The 14,466-nt window shown below is 46.5% G+C and overlaps 2 long non-coding RNA genes across 3 annotated transcripts in view; one reads left to right on the top strand and one right to left on the bottom strand.

Annotated features, from left to right (window-relative positions):
- The first annotated feature begins 2,361 nt into the window (after positions 1-2,361).
- 4930429H19Rik (RIKEN cDNA 4930429H19 gene) lies at positions 2,362-7,175 on the top strand. Its single transcript, NR_105062.1, has 3 exons — positions 2,362-3,837; positions 5,474-5,575; positions 6,936-7,175. It is a non-coding gene; the product is annotated as an RIKEN cDNA 4930429H19 gene (long non-coding RNA).
- Positions 5,788-14,466, bottom strand: part of A730056A06Rik (RIKEN cDNA A730056A06 gene) — a 61,969-nt gene continuing 53,290 nt past the window's right edge. For both annotated transcript variants that reach the window (NR_040325.1, NR_040324.1), the window contains one exon: positions 5,788-8,424. This is a non-coding gene — a long non-coding RNA (RIKEN cDNA A730056A06 gene). The remainder of the gene's footprint in view (positions 8,425-14,466) is intronic.

Consider the following 14,466-nt stretch of genomic DNA (forward strand, 5'->3'; position numbering starts at 1 on the left):
TCTAAGAAAACCAGACTTCAGTGCCTCTGTGTTTACGCTCCAACCTGCGGCTCGGGCTGTTTGCTCTCAGTGGGCTGTGACCCTACCTCCCAGGATGCTACTGTGCATCTGTTGAATTTGAAGCTTCCTGTCTTCTCATATTTTGTCCTCTTCTCCATCTGTAAATGGCATTTCTCAGGGATGAAGGGAGGCTCTGGACCACAGGTATGTTTCCTGTCTCCGCTGGCCTTGCCGGCTCCAATCAAAGTCAGATGCCTGTGGTGTGCCTGCTCTGCTGGGCTTAGGAGAGAGGTCAGAGGGAAAGGCGCTTTCCCTCCCTGCCCTGCCATGTTAACTGTCTCTGCTGCCTAAGGGCTCCTGCTTCACCAAGCCTAGGACAGCAACACAATGCGGTGATTCTGAACTCTAAAGACCCGGGTTCAAATCCCACACTCAATGGTCATGGCTATTCTCCTCTGGGATGGGGGATGGGGATTAGGTAGTAGGATATGCCACATGAGGGTAGAGAGGGCAGAGCAACGGTCCCTCCCTCGTGTGGGGGTAAACCAGTGGCACCTGGGACGAGGACTAGACCTGGTGAGCCACCCATGATACCAGGGTCTTCCAATTCTATGACACAGGATGTGAGGCAGCAAGTCCTCTCTCACCACAAGGAAGATCACAAGCAACGCTGGTCTCTTGTGCTCACCCCTCCCACTCCCAGAACCACCCTAGACCTAAGACAGCTGACCAGGAAAGGGCAGCGAATCACTGTGCTTCCAGATTCATTTTTATTTTTAAGGAGAAATGACGATATAGACATTTTTAAGGGAAAAATAAAAATTAGATTCTCGACTTTGGAAACCTGCTGTGTGAGAGATTTGACACACAGTCAGCAGCACCTCATCTGGTCTTACTCTTGAGGAAAACAGAGTTAACTCCCGGCTAGGTCAGTAGGAGGGGGACATTTTGTGTCTGACAGATGAGCGAGGTGGGGGTCACATCTGCGTTCCACACCTCAAACAGTTGCTTCCTTTCACCCCGACCCCCATCCTCCCTCACACCAGCCTCTTAAAAGCAACCATCAATCATGACCACAGCAGCAGAGTCTTGGGCTATGAATAGCATGTTATTCCATGAGAGGGACTTCTGTGACTATTAGTCCCTCCTTCTGTCAACCACCCCTGAAAGCTAAGCACGAGGGCTCCCAGTGTCCCCACTTTCCACCAAGGCTCCGGGGAAAGACACAGAGATGGAGATGGTGATAAAAGCAGGCCCGGGCCCTCATTCACTCAGTTCTACCAACCTTTCCGATGGCACCAAGTTGCCCAAGAGCTAGACAGGGCAAAGAAGCAAACAGGAGGTAAGAGGCAACTCTTATGGAAAACCATAAATGCTTCCAGCAGTCCTCCTGGAATACGGATTGATATGAAAGTCATCATGCCTAGTTCTCACAGATTCCAGGTCATACACATCCAGAATACAATGCAGCCAGGCCCAGCAGTTCCTCGTAGGCCAAACACACTACTGCAAACTTGCTTCCCAGGTGATTTGTTATGGGTGGGAACCCTAATCTAGCTACAACTCAATTTAACCATCGGTAATTCCAGCAGAGAGCTTTGAGCTTGTTTGGTGCAGGGGAATTGCCTTTTGAAACAACAGTCTGGAGGCATGCCAAGCCAAGATGTAGCCACAGTTTACCTAGGGCATCAGACAGTGTGTTATTATTTCCTGTAGCCATACCTGACTCTGGCGTGGAGCTATGGACTCTGCAAGGAAGAGTTATGTCCTCCTCATCTGAAGAGAAGCCAGGCTGGTAGGAAGTGTGAGCAAGTGTGTCCTGATAACATCAGGGAGAAGGCAGCATCCAATGGCTTTGACTTTCCATCGATTGGAAAATAAGCAGTCACTGAAAAGCCAGGGCGTCCTAGCATATCTCCAAAACACAAAGGTTCGCGTTCAGTATGTGTCTGTATCTCTGTCCCCTTTTCTCCCTTTACCTAGATGTCTCTCCGTCTTTGGAATTCCCAGAGATGCCTATGAATGTGAGTGCCCTGTCACAGAGCTTCTGAGTTTGAATTCTCACATGGGTTTCTGTCAGGCTCCATCTGCTTCCAGAACTGTGTGCAAACACTTACATCCAAAACCCAGAAAAAAAGGAGGGGAGACATAAAACATTTTTATTTGTTCTGACCAGAAAAGACATATGATCCAGATTGTGTGAAAGAAAGACCGAAAAAGAAAGGGAAACAGATTGTCGGTCCTGGTCACGGCCCACAAGGAGCCTCTCATGCCCAAACAGAGAGGTGCCTGCCTACGAGTAAACCAAGACGCAGCGCGTATCCCACGCCCGACAATGCAACATTCTGAACCACTTCCCTCATACAGACCCGGGATGACATTTTGACTTTCTAACTTGTTGCTGTATGGGATTGAACAAATCATTTAGCCTGAGACTGTTCCCTGCTTTGTACAACAGTGCCTAGGAAATGCTAATGAGAAAACGGGAGTGGTAGCGATAACGGTAATAGTGATAATGCTGCTAGTGGAGGAAAGATGGCGACGGTGGTGATGATTCCGTCAAGATGTGATGGTGGCGATAACAGTAGTGGCCGCGTAGATGGTACAGAGATGATGGTGATGCTGGTAGAGGTGGAGACAGCAGGAGTAGTGATGACGACAGCGGTGATGGAGGCCATGGTGGCGGCTGCAGGGTAACCCTGTGATCCGTGCTGGTGTTCGTGGTAGTCCGTGGTGGTGGTAGCAGAGGCAATAATGACAATAGCTAAGGTGGCGGTGGTGGTGTTAGCCGGAGGTGGTAACAGTGGTGACGGTGGAGATGGTAACTATGGCAGAAGTAATGGTAGTGTTAGAGGTGGTGTGGGCGAAGGCTTTGGTGGTGAAAACAGAGCGACTGTTGGTGGGAGCGACTGTGGAAGCCATGGTTGCCATAGTGCTCTTGGAAGTGGGAGGGGCTATGTAAGCTTGCTCTTTCAGATGCTTTCCCCAGTTTGGTTGCCCTTTAGCAGGACCAGACCAGTCAGTGACAATGTGTCTCTACCTTTCAGAGACATTTCTCCCTAGAGGACTTTCAGAGTCACCATTACATGCTGCAAACCCTTCAGCCCAAGTCAAATAGAACCTAGGTGTGATTTTTAACTCCTCAGTCCTCAGCAAATGGAGCCCAGGCCACCTTCAGGGCTGGGGAAGTGCTGTGTCTCCTCCTCCCGATCTTTCCACTTCTCGCCTCCCACAGGGCCTTTCCACGTTCTCCCCTTCTCCGGTTCACTCTGAAAACCTGACGTCTTGCTGACTCTCTGATGAAAAAAGCAAGAGAGAACACTAAAATACAGATCTCTCTCACCAAAGCCTTCCTCTCCCTGTCCCAGCTACATAACATTTCAACGAGGTTTGAAAAACAAACTGGGAACCAAGGTGCATCTCCTACTCAACAAACTGGAGTTCCAAGAATTTTGAGTCAAGGGCTGAGTGACAATTTATCTGTAGTGAGATCTCTCTCTTTTTTTTTCCAGTACATACTAATTGTATAAAATAATGGTTTTTATTGTGACGAATTTCACACATGCATGTAACACTTTTGAGTAACCCATTTTGAGAATGTTAACTGAGAGCTCCTTTCACTCTTACACAAAAGGTTCTGAAGAACCGAACCGTGAAGCAATTTTGCAGAAACTGTGTTCTGTGGAGGTTTGGGGAAGTATCGGACAGTGGGGATATGAGAGCTGAGTTGGGACCCAAGCTCAAGTCCGAAGCCATGACCAGCAATCCATGCCGTCTCTCACCCCTCCATCTCGCATCTGCATCGCATCTGCAAACTGGGCATTAATCTACACAAAGGTGAAAAGTCGATTTGTAAATGGTGACGGACTCTATAAACATGGGGAGTTTGTTTATTCTCTGGTTCACATAAACATCTTTACTTTTACTTTTATGAAAGTTGTGGGTCTCAGACTGAACTCAATCGTTTTGCATAGCTGGGCATGATGCTGCCCTTCTGACCCTCGCCTCTGCCTCCTAACTGCTGGGGTTACAGGTATGTGCCACCATGCCTGGCTTATGTGTAACTGGGAATTTAACCCCAGGCTTCATTCACGCTAGGCAAGCTTGATCAATTGATCGCTATCCCAAACCCTGAACATAAAGAAAATAAACTTTCTTTCTTTAAGCAAAGGTGTGGCTCCCAGCTGTCCCCATGTGACATCACTGAGCCAACCTCATTCCGTTCCCAAGCACTTTCCTGGGCCCTAGTTTATAATAAGCTCAGTCTTAAGAGAGGGTCTGGGTAGGTCGTCAGTCGTCTTGTCCTGAGCTCTGGCTTGTGATAGAGGTTATCTGAGGCCTCTGGGGTACGTGGACACGTATGTTCATCTTTCTGGGCTTGGCAATCTCTTCTTGGGGAACATTCCTATATCCTTTCTAATAACCCCTTCCCAGTGGCCTGTGTGTTTTATAGGGCAGAGTGAAAAGAGTGAACCAAAAACACCAGAAAGAACAACTGAGCGTCTCAGAGAAGAGATCCTTACAATCTGTTCCCAGGGAGATGCCCGGCAGAGTGTCACAATTCCAGAACTCTCTGCGTTAGGCAATCGTGCAGCCTCTGAGGCTTTTCCTTCTACCCACAATGCCCTCTTTCTAGCCTCCTGACCCGGGGTCATGTGATTTCAGACACTGAACATCATCCTGCCTGCAGAATGGCATAGACACAGCTGTACCGGCTTTGCATATGGTCGTGGGGTGCGGGGTGCGGGGTTGGGAGGGTGGGGGAATGGCTGTGCCAAAAGGTAGAGTCGGCATGTCCCTCTGTTGGCCCCTCTTTGCATCCACCTGACCTCAGCAAGGAAAGGAACTCAATGCAGAACTCAATGATGGATCTGCTGTGCTCATCTCGTTACTTAGCCCACCTCAGAATTCTGCTCGGCTCTCCCTTTCCAGGAAACTTTCCTTCCCACCATCTTCTACACCAAGCCTGCACGTGGTCCCAGAACAGTTCAGTCTCTACACCTCTCCAGGGGCATCATCTTCCTAGCAACAGTTGCCAAGGGAAATTATAAGGATGGACCTAACTCCAGGGAGGGAATGAAGATCTAGAGGGATAAATAACACAACTGTATGGAGGGGTTGGAGGGAGGAGGGCTTGCCACCACAAGGTGAGTAGAGCAACTTCCCCAGTTAGCATGCTGTCTGTTCTCATGTGAGATGCTCTGATGTCCTTTCTACTGAATTTGATGTTTTGCATTCCTGAAATATAAGTTCTGGGAATTATTTATTTCAAAGCTTTTTAGCCCTATCAGATCCAACATCCGATTTGTACAACAAATACGTTATCAGTAACAGTCTCTTGGTCATTCTTAAATGACACTATAGGCATACAACCTAAGTCAATATGTTTTTAAAGATTTATTTATTTATTATATGTAAGTACACTGTAGCTGTCTTCAGATACTCCAGAAGAGGGAGTCATATCTCGTTACAGATGGTTGTAAGCCATCATGCGGTTGCTGGGATTTGAACTCAGGACCTTCGGAAGAGCAGTCAGTGTTCTATATAGTGTCCTATGGTGGACATGGGAAATGAGGTAATTGACAGTAAATTATGGTGAATTTCCAAAATGTTAATGCTTGTGAACAAACCCACCTGGAAAACATGCTGAGTGAATGAAAGCATGTGCCTGCTTGAATTGCCTACATTCATCCTGGCTGGCTGACATTTGACAATAACAGCTAAATGTGCACACGGATGACAAGTGTAGAATCACGAGAACTCGGTGCCCACAGGTGCAGAATAAGAGACCAGCACATTGGCATCTCAAACCCAGGAATGGCATTGCCATCCATCATGTGATCTGTCAAAAGTTATAATGACTCAGAAAAGTTATATAAGCACATAGAAGACACTTCTTCCATTTGTGTGGTACCTATTTCCCCTAGAAAACATCGTGCTAATTAAAACCATGAAGCAATGATTTACATATTAATTTTTTTTTTACAGTTTAAATGTGAAATTGGCCTCATGTGTTAGCCTCTCAGATCCCAAGTGGTGACATTATTTTGGGAGATGTTCAACTGTTAGGAGGTGGGACTAGCAGGAGAATGTAGGTCACTCAAGCATAGCCTTGTGGGTGACATCCTGCCCTGGCTCCTGCCTAGGCTCCTGCTTGCCTCTCTGCATCCTGACTACCATCATATAAGTAGCCTTCTTCCACTGTGAGCATCCTCCATGATGCTGCTGACTTACCACTGAGCTAAGAAGCAACCAACCCAGCCAGCCATGGACTGAAATCCATCTAAGCAGGAGCTAGGAAGCAGAAGGGAACTTTCTTCCTTCCAGTTGTTTCTCTCATGCATTTAGTCACAGTGACCAAAAAGCTAACACAGGTGCAGATAGTTAAAAACAATTTATTTAACATACTTGAAAAACTAGTAGAAAAATGTTGGTCCAGGATGCCTTGCACACCACAGGATGCCACAACTCTCTGATCCCTTCCCACTAAGTTCTGTTAGAGCTCCATCTTATCTTCTGACCATCAAAAATGACCTTGTGCGGCTCAGGGGACCCTACCCCTCACTGCTAACAGATTTTCTACTAACAGATTCAGAGAGAAGGAAGTATTGCCTTCTGTTGTGTACCATGTGGTGACCCCACCAGGGTCCAATGGATAATTCTAATCCAACCTTCACTTGAAGGGGCCTGATTCAACTAAATGGACCACAAGAATACCCAAAAATCAAGAATCAAAAGAAAAGTCAAGAAAAGGGACTAGGGGGAATGGGGGAGGAGTGATAGGGAAGGAAGGAGCAAAATGGGGGGGGGGCGGAATGAAAGCGTTGTCACAATACATATGTACAGTATGAAATTGTCAAAGGACAACCATAGAGATAAATGTGTACCAACTGTTTAATTCCCCCCCCCCCATAGGCTTTCAAAATATTTTGCAGGCATTTCCTGACCTAGTCCAGTGCTTCCTTCATAAGGTGAATAAAGAGGCTGAGAGAACGCATGACTTGATCACGGAATGCTGAAATGAAAACCAGCATCTTCCAGAACCTAACACAGGGACTTCACTGAACCCCTGGGATTCTCTCTCACTCCCTGGATGTACAACTTCAAGTTATGTTGAAAAAGTGCAGTGTTAGCCACGGTTTCTTTATCATCTAAATAAACCTACATCCTGCATCAGTCTCGCTTTTGGAATAGCAGTTCTTTCTGCTCCTGCTTTGGGCAGGAAGGCATTACTATTTGAAAAACAGTATGGCTTCCCTACACATGTGCCTGTTTCACTTGGGGGGAAGGGTTCAATACTAGAGGCTGTTAACACCTGCCACCACAGGGACAAACAGAGTCAAAACCAGGCAGGAGATCACCAGGAAGGGCTCAGAGTTCACTGAACTACACGCAAAGGAACAATTTTAAAGACAGGGGTTTTAGCCTCACATTTTCTTTTTGTCAAAATGATTGCATTAATATTTATTAATGTGTGTATGTGTATGCGTACTTGTGCACACACGCTGAAGAGCCTGTGTGGAGATCAGTGGGCAACCTGCTCTCTTTGTCACACCGTGTGAGTCCAGGGACATAACCTAGGCTTTAACAATGAGGGAGGAGGAGTTGGTGAATGAATTTACACATATGAGAAGTAGCTTAATATTCACTAAACAGTTTTGAAACTTTAACCATATGACCCTTTGAAACAGGGGCTCAATGCGTGTAGTTGTAAACAGTCAGAGGGCTGTTGAAGAGTGTGAGAATTTCAGCCTTGAAGCTGCACAGCTGTGTTTATAAGCTGCTGAGGTGCTGAAGCTAATAGGATTGTCTGAAATGGTGAGCAACTCCTGGAAAAGTTTTTTAATTAATTAATTTTTATGTATGTTTAAGATGCTTGTCATGACATGTGTGGAGATCAGAGAGTCACTTGAAGGAGTCGGTTCTCTCCTACCACTCAGTGGGTCCTGAGCATCCAATGCAGGACCTTAGGCTTTGGCAGCAAGCTCCTGCTGAACCATCTCACCAATGCCTGGAAGTTTTAAACCAGCAAAGGACCAGTCTTTATAGCAGTTGCATTCATGGAAAATGAAGTCCATGTACACCAATGACTTCCTTATCCATCTAACTTAGAGCTAGGTTTTCAACTCCAACAGTATACAGAGGTCTTTGGTGTTTGTTTGTTTTCCGCTTGTGATATGTCCAGAAACACACTGAGAAGTCATACAGGAGATAAGACACTTGGTCACTGTGGAGGGGTCTATGCATTGAGACAGCTGGCATCTTTGTCTCTTGGCTACTAAATGTCATATCCCCTGTCCCCAGGCATCATTACAGCGGTGAAAATGCCCACGTTATGCACATCCCTCTGCGGGATGGAGAGCAGTTGTTCTGGGATGTGCACACAAAGCCTCCAGGCAGGATACATCACAGGCTCAGGATCATCTGGAAAAGAAAACAAGACAACTCCTAGTAAGAAAATGAAGGTCAAGGGGACAAGCAAGGACAGGGCAAACCATGGGTATGTTTATTTATGACAGTATATCCACTGGAGTGTGTCAGACTACAAGTAAAGGGAGTTGAGTTTCATAAAAAGGAAATGTACTAAGAACACGGCGCAGAGGAAGCTGAGAGATACAGTGTACAGTTGTACACCCTCATTCCTGGGATGTTTCTCCCAAGAACCTTGGGTGATGCCAAGGTTCCAAATTTTATACAGATTGTGTTTTCCTATAAATGTCTAATTCAATTTATAAACTAGGCATGTAAGAGATCGCCAGCAAAAATCCAGTATGAAAGCAAAAGGATTTCAAAAGTTATGTGTCTGTGTTCTCTCTCTAAATAGCTGTGCGAATGGCATGGTACAGGTGTGTACATGAGTGTGTATTCATTTTCTCATCTGTGCATATGTGTGTACAGGTAAGGGGTAGACTCTGTGTGTCTTCTTCGTTCACTCGGCACTTTATTTACAGAGGTAGCATCCATCACTGAACCCAGAGCTTGCTGATTCTGGCTACTTTATCTAAGCAGCTTGCTCCTGAGTGCGGAGACTAAAGGCCGCAGCTTTTACATGGCTTCTGAGGATCCAAACTGTTGTGGATTTGGTTTAATGCTTGTCTTATGTTATTTGGGTTCCCAAATTGCATGAGAATCCCACAAATAAGACGCTGAGGGTCTCCCCAACTGGTTCTGATTGGTGAATAAAGTTGCCAGTGGCCAATGGCTGGACAGGGAGACAGAGGTGGGACTTTAGGATTCCAGGGCAAGGGGACCAAAGAAGAGGCAGTATGGCCATGACCATGACGGGAAGCCCCTTGAAGGACCAGGCTTGAGAGCTTCAGAAGAGAGAGCATACAATCGTGTAAGAGCCGGAGAAGAGCTGCCCTAGCCACCACCCCCCTCCCCATCCCCCAGTTGGGTCTAGGGTTGCAAAGACAGGATATAGATTTTAGTAAGCAATAATTCGGGAGTATCAGAGGGGAGGTGTTAGCAATGTGGAAGTTTGGGAGTAGGCCCAACCATTGAGCCGATTAAAGTGTACTAAATACAAGGCTGTGTATGTGTGTCTTTTATTCAAGAATCCAGATCATTGCAGTGGGTAGCCAGGAACTCACTCAGCTGATGCCAGGCAAGTAGAGTATCATTAATCATCTAATGCAATCCCATACTCCAGTTCTTTGCTTGTGCTGCAGGCACTCACTCCACTGCGCCACCCTCCAGCCCTCTCTATTCCTACTCTACTGCGCCCACCCTTCTTGTGATGATGGTGTGGGTTGATGTTTCGGGAAACACTCATAGCTTCTCTTAGACATACTCACATGCCAGCATCTCTACTTTTGTGCTCTGAGTTCCTAAGTAGGACGAGGGTGTGACTTCAATAGGAACACTGAGTGCCATAGTCAACATCTAAATTTTTTAATTTTAATCTTTTGGAAAATGAACACATGATTGCTATGTTTACATCATCTCTTTTTCTCCCTCTCCCTCCACCCAACTCCTCCTGTGTCTCCCCCTCCCTCAAATCAGTGACCTCGTCTTCTTCAATTATGATCGTTTTACATATATGCATTTGGGTGCGCACACACACCTACAGAGTCCATTTAGTGTGTTTAGGGCTGGCCACTTGGGACTGGACAGATAACCTATCTGGAGTTCACCCCTGAGGAAGGCTGATTCTCCATCTCTCTGCAGCTTTTGTCTGTAGCTCCTCGGCCAGAGGCAGGACCTTGAGAAATTTTCCGTGACCACATTCTGCAGCAGTCAGTTTGACAAGTGACTGACAGGTAGGTATCATGAACAGCCTGGATTTGCAGAAATGAGAGATGATTCATATCCAGGGCAGAGTTGAGATGGACAGAACGGGATTTCATCACCTCGCGCAGAACAGCATGCAATTTCAAACTTGTGCATAGTTTATTTCTGCAATTTTCCATTTAATATTTTTGGACAGTGTTCGACTCTGGAGAGCTGAGTCCATTTTCATGAAGGAACAGGCATTAGCATGGTTGGTTACACAAGATCAAATTTTTAAATGAAAAAAAAGTAAAATATGCTCGAAAAGGAGACATTTGATACTGATAAAATGAAAATAGCCCAGTAGTTACATCTCTGTCCATTCCGCATCCACCTTAGTGATGGGCTTTCTAAGCATATGCCATATACTCAAATCCCAATGAGGTCTTGACCTCTGGATTTAATGGAATTTAAGATCTTTAAGAAAATCTGGGCTGCATTTAGGACATAAAGAATGGGAGGAACTAAGGTTGCAAGCTTTAGCTTTGGCCCTGTGGGATTCTGAAACATGTGTGGGACTTCTAGGGACTTTGGGGAAAGACATGAGCTAAGCAGATAGACTTGGAGTTTCTTTGGGGCTCCCCCTGAATGATGCTGGGATGCTCTGTTTCTGCAGGGAGGTTCTAGCAGATGGTGTAGAATTTTGAGGCTTGGTAGCTTTGAAGTAAGAGTGCACCCTCCACTAGTAAGGCTGCACAGGAGCATATGACAACCACTTATTTGCATTCGTAGGAGCCGGGTGCATGCGGACGCTTGAGGGCAAGCATGGGTGTTGTTCATTAGGCATCATCCGCTTTGTTTTTGAGATAGAATCTCCTATGTCTGAAACTCACCAAATAAGTTAACCAGGTTGGCCAGTGAGTCCCAGCAAGCTTCCTGCTTGCACTCCCAATCCAGTGGTGGCTGTGTTCCCTCCCACAAGATCTGGCTGCTAACAGCTCCCTGCTGTTGTTAGGCCTACTATTTCACAACCCCAGTTTGGGCCCTCAACACTGCCCCCATTCAAACGGCTCTTCTGATAGGTCTTTCCCATCATCTATTTCCCACTAGATGTTTATAGTCTGTGTTTGTGTGCATGTGTGTGTCATCTACCATCAACTCATGTACATCAATTATCGCTCTAGCGATCATCTACCCATGCATACACTGTATCATCTAGCTGATCGTTATAAAACATAGCTTTGCTGAGATACAATTCACATTCACAGAAACCATCTATCTGAAGAGTATAGTTCAGCTGTTGTTATTTTAACCGTAGTCATCTTCCATATTAACAACCAAACAAGTCCCATTTGGTCTTGGAGACTAAAAAATACATAAGATTTACCATTTTACCCACTTAAAATCTGTTTAAGGGAGATTGTGGCCCTACTCCACATAACACAGTCTATACCAGGGGTGGAAGCAAATGAGGTGAGACATAAAGGGTTAAAGCAAGCGATCTGCAAGGGTCTGGGCTGAAAGATTGGCTTACAAATTTCCATTCTTCTTTGGATAAGCTTGTGGTTCTACCACACATGACAGGGTGTGGCTTCCATATGTGAGTTCCGTCATGCCTAAATTGATCTACTCCATTCAGGGAGCTGGCTCTGTTAACCTCCTGTTTGAATATCATGGTAATTTCACATAACAATACACAAATTCCTAAATCCCATACTCAATTTGCAAACCAGTTAAAACAGGTTATAGTCACGCGGGGGACCATGGTTCACACTGTAAGTAATATCGCATTACAGACCACTTCCCGAATGAGTACCCCTAGAGTTTTCCTCCTGACTTTGCTTCTAGAAGAATCCCCAGTGCCTCCCGTCACTCTGTGGGCCCAGCTATACTTTCTGAGCGTCCCAGCAAAGCCAAGCTGTCACTGGGAGCCGCTGACAGGTGTCTGGCCTGCAGCCATGAGCCCACGCCTGTCCTCAAGACCAACCTCCTTCATGGCTATATGACATCTTAGCTCATTCCCCCAAGCTCTGTGCATACCATAGGGACTCACGGAAGCACAGACCCAGGCAAAGAACCCAGTCTGGGAATGGAAGGTGAAGCAGGAAGCTCTTGGACCCTCAGGCAGTTGTTAAAGGGAGGATAGCACCAAAGAAAGAGGACTTATGGTAATAATAGCAGGGTACCGGGAAACCTTTATTGAGACGCAGCAGTCAAACCACATAGTTGTTAAATGACCATAACTCTGTCTTAAATAATCAGTTCAGCTGGTCTCTATTTAACATAATAGCTGCCTATTAAACTTAAATTAAGTACAGAGTTAAATGTCTCTAGGACACAAAAACCCCAAAACAACTGCCAAGGCCAGGAGGAAAGCTCTGGCAGGAATGAGCTCTGGGCTGGTCCCCCTGCTCTGGGTGTGCTCTGGAGCCCCCTGCCCTGCTGTCTGCACTTGCAGAATGCTATTTTCCAGAACTGGGGTGGGGCAAGGGACCGGCTTCATAGTGCTTTTCAACTTTGACCTTATCTCAAAAGTTTCTAGTTTCATCTACATGCCTAATATACCAGAACCATACAAATACTCCCAAGAAGCCCTAAGAGGTCTCTCCGGGTTCAAAGATGCCAGAATGTCTGTGAATTCAGCTCTCCGTCTGTACGTTTGCTCCATGCCAGAGCACAACCTCATCCGAGGCTCAGATGACAAGCAGGGACCCCTGCTTCCCCAGCCTCCCACCAACTCACTCTCCTCCTGTCCTATCAGCTGACTCATCTTTCTTCCTTCCCAAATCCACCCACCCAAGAAACACTGTGTACCTACTATGTGCTAACTCCCAGGCAGCAGTGCAGATGTAGTAATGGCAGACAACAAGGCTTTTGGTGGGAGAAACAGCCATCCCCCAGTCTCCAAAACTAAAAGGCTCTGCTCAACTCATCCCCATCTTTTGTGCCTATCTCCTTCCCTGGGGGCCAGCCAAGCGCACAGGTAGTGGCTGTCCTCACAATTCCCTCTGGACACAACCTGGATGAAAACGACCTTTCTGATTTTATGTGCTCCTAGGGATCGTGAACCGAAGGCTTAGAGGTTGCTAGGCAAGCACTCTATCCCACTGAGTGGAATTCAGTTTTTAATAGTTTTCCTTGGTTGAAGTAGAAATGTCTGGGTTCTTTAACAACTCAGTTGTGTCATGTGATGTTTTTCTGGAAGCTGTCTTGTGGGAGGGCACATGATGTTTTTTCTGAAAACAGACACTTGAGAGGGCATGTGATGTTTAGACGAATATAAATGTATCCCCACGAACAGTGAGAGAATGCTCTTACATTGCTGGACTGTGCAACGCTTCGCTGGTCTTCACTTCGTAGAAGAACTTCTCGTGGTGTTCCAGCTGATTCTGGCCACCTCTGCTGACTTGTGCGGACTCAGCAAAGCCTTGCTATATCTGCTGGATCATACAGACAGACTCATTTGTGTTTGGCATTTGCTACTGAGCTGGGCTGCTCGTATCCTGACAGTGAGAGTGGAACTGTCCAGGGAACAGGTCCACAACACCATTTTCCTATTAACCTTCTTTTTTCCCCTATCTCTGGTCAGTGTAGCTAGAAGGGAGGTTGAAGAGTTGAAGGACCCTAAATAAAGTCGGTTTTGAAAACTCTCAGCCTACACTTGGTGGCTTTTGCTGTGTTCTGTGGCTTGCACGTACTGCTGAAGAGTGCCTCACCCCAGTACCCACAGCATGCAGAGCTTTGGCACAAGCAACCCCCTGCTTTGATGGATCCTCAGTCCTCTGCACCTGTGTGGGGACCCTCATCCATCAAGGCTCAGCAGTTGTCAGCTCTGCAGACCTCCCCCAAGACTTTCCAGACCAGCGGCTTCACAACAACAGATCTGCAGGTCCCTTCCAGCCAGTGTCCTATTGTCCCCTGCAATGCTCAGACCTGTGGAGACTTCTGGCAAAACCTCCCTAGGCCCCACAGCAATGCCTGTGTGATTGTGGCTGCCAGTGTCAGAATTCTTAAAGCTTTCCTCCATATCCCAAGCCCTGGCTGCGCGGGACAGAGACAAATACCCAAGCAACAGCTGGAAGAATGCTTTCTCAGCACACGAAAACCAGGCAAATCTCCACACTTAGGAGGTGGGGTAAGAAAAACAGAAGTTCAAGGTCATCTTCAACTCTAGATGAAGTTCAAAGTCAACCTGAGCTATATAAGACCCTGTCTCAAAGATAAAAGAGAAGAGGTGGGGGGGAGGGAGAGAAG

This window comes from Mus musculus, chromosome 7 (assembly GCF_000001635.26).
Source record: "Mus musculus strain C57BL/6J chromosome 7, GRCm38.p6 C57BL/6J".
Lineage (NCBI taxonomy): Eukaryota > Metazoa > Chordata > Mammalia > Rodentia > Muridae > Mus > Mus musculus.